Source organism: Sinocyclocheilus grahami, unplaced genomic scaffold (assembly GCF_001515645.1).
Source record: "Sinocyclocheilus grahami isolate Dianchi unplaced genomic scaffold, SAMN03320097.WGS_v1.1 scaffold623.1, whole genome shotgun sequence".
Taxonomy (NCBI): domain Eukaryota; kingdom Metazoa; phylum Chordata; class Actinopteri; order Cypriniformes; family Cyprinidae; genus Sinocyclocheilus; species Sinocyclocheilus grahami.
The window spans coordinates 63,333-65,832 of NW_015505802.1; the positions used below are offsets into that span (position 1 = coordinate 63,333).

General features: G+C 36.8%; 1 protein-coding gene across 1 annotated transcript in view; it reads left to right on the forward strand.

The window, feature by feature from the left end:
* LOC107557900 (1-phosphatidylinositol 4,5-bisphosphate phosphodiesterase beta-1-like) overlaps positions 1–2,500 on the forward strand; it is a 99,024-nt gene that overhangs the window by 48,239 nt on the left and 48,285 nt on the right. The gene's annotated exons all lie outside the window — the stretch shown is intronic.

Sequence of the window (2,500 nt, forward strand, 5' to 3'; positions counted from 1 at the left end):
ATATTTATTACACCCGCGTACGCGTAGCACAACACGGGGCTATTGTTTTCACTCCGGTCTGAGTTTGTGCCATTCTAGCTGTTTATTGTTATTGTATCTGGCCATGTTATTGTTAAATGGAATTTTTGCTAAATTGTTAAATTAAATATGTATTTATATTGAAATAAAATGAAATTAGTTTATTAAATTGTCAGTCATATTCTAATGAATTAGGCCCTTATTATATGTCCTTGGCTGAACTTTACCGTAGTCTAATATTACATTAACATTAAAATTATAATAATAATTTAAAATAGGAATGCTTATCAAAACTTAAATAAAGAACACAAAACAAAACTTTTTCTGCATCAACGAAATCCATAAAGTCAGTCCTGTCACACAGGAAATTATGCTATAAAAATGTCATATTTGAGGAAATATTGATGAATTAATCTCTGTAACTGTGTAGATGAAGGTTGGAGTGTATATACTATGTTTTTGAAAACATCTCCTAAAGGCAGTTCTGAGTGCCTGGCAGGTCTTCTGGGATTGTGTGTACTACAGTTGACCGAAAGGTTGCTTATATTTCTTATAGACATTACATAACCATGTTAGATACAATCAGGGACATGTGACCAATAAGAAGATGCTATTTGTATCAAAGAACTTCATTAGGAAACCATTCTAACATATACACATTTGTCTGTGACAGGGCCTGACATTTTATAAAAATGTATTTATTTCGATCATAAAAACATGCCGAGATGGCACGATATGTGTTTCGTATTAACATGTCCTCCATATGACTCAACGTTCAGATTTAAGAACAAGATATTTTTTTCTGTGGAAATGTACGCTTCTGGTAGAATGTCGCAGTCACATTTTAACAAAGAATATATATATTATGGTTCTGATCATAACTACTTTTTGAAAATGCATTATTTTCTATTGTGATGTTTCATTTTGTTTGAATTGTCAATATTACAATGTGAGCCTGCTTATGCATTTATCAAAACGTGTTTGATTTCTTTAACTGTAGGCTACACACTTGAGCAGAAACAGATTCCAGAATGGGTCTCACTGGAGCTATCCTCTCTCTCTGACAACACCTTCCGCTTGACAAAGTAGTCCCGATGCATTCAGCGTTTCGTTTCGAATTTATCCACATAATTTCACATCATAATATCATAGATCTTTGTTGAAAATAAGCGGACATTTAAAATTTAAAGGATTTAAAATGTTCAAATGAGAGGAATTCCCTCCCCGGCGCAAGGATACGGTTTGATCCAAGCGCAGTGAAGCGGTCTCGTCTCAGCAAATCAAGGACGTGGATGCGGAGCGAGAATATGCAGGTAACGTTTAAATGCAGGACTTCTAAACATGTCTTTGTTAATGTGCTTTCGAGCATCGGAAACTCTGTTTTTACAGTTTAAATGACCTTTAAACTAAAGTATCTATGTTTCTGGGGGGCGTAACAGTTAATAGGTTTAAAATGTAGGTTATTTTTGTTGACTCTGTAATGTTGTTTTTGCCTGACGTTTATCAAGTCGTATAGCCCGTTTATGTTTATTTGATGCGTTCCTGTTGTGTTCTGCCGTTTTCTCCTGAGCGAAAGATGAGTTTCCTCAGCAGCTGAGACAGCACTAGTGTTGAATGACATAGTTCTGAATTTGCTTTCTGACATAAGTTGTTAAGTTCTGAAATATTGGCTTTCACGCTGTGTAGCACCAAGTGCATCACGGCTGTCGCGATTAAAGTTAAAATGAATGATAATGTGGATTGCGGCATGACATAAATCCGCTTATGTTGCTAAGCTTTAAACCAATCACACGCCTTCATGTGGAGCTTGTGAATGTAGTGGCCAATCAGCGTTTAGATTCGTCCTCGTCATAAACAACAATGCCGCTTCAGTGATTATAACGGGAGGTTTCACCAAAGTGCATAAACCTAACATCACAAAAATCATTTGTGGTATTAATTAATGTGGCATTGTTAAATTGTGTGATGTTGTTAGAAGATGTTGATTGACGTGAACTTTTTTTGAACCTAGAATATTTTTTACTAGTTTACCTTAATCATGAAACATCTGTAAATGTGTTAAAGGGGTCATATGATGCGATTTCAAGTGTTCCTTTCTCTTTGGAGTGTTACAAGCTCTTGGTGCATAAAGAAGATCTGTAAAGTTGCAAAGACTAAAGTCTCAAATCCAAAGAGATATTCTTTATAAAGTTAAGAGTCAGCCACGCCTACCTAAAACACCTCGTTCTAACACACCCCCACATACCTACATCACTATGTGGGGCCAGTCCAGTACCCATACTGGGCCCTAGTATATCCCACATGCGCTTCATAAGTGGGACCAATATGGGTCTTATATGTGTTGCCCAGTCAGGCCCCATATGAGATGCATATGAGTTCAGATGGGGCCCACATGGAACCCATGGACAAACCCATGTAGGGCCCCTGTGTATTATGCCCTTCATGATGTTATACAGGACCGTACTTCAAAGAACCTTGCTGA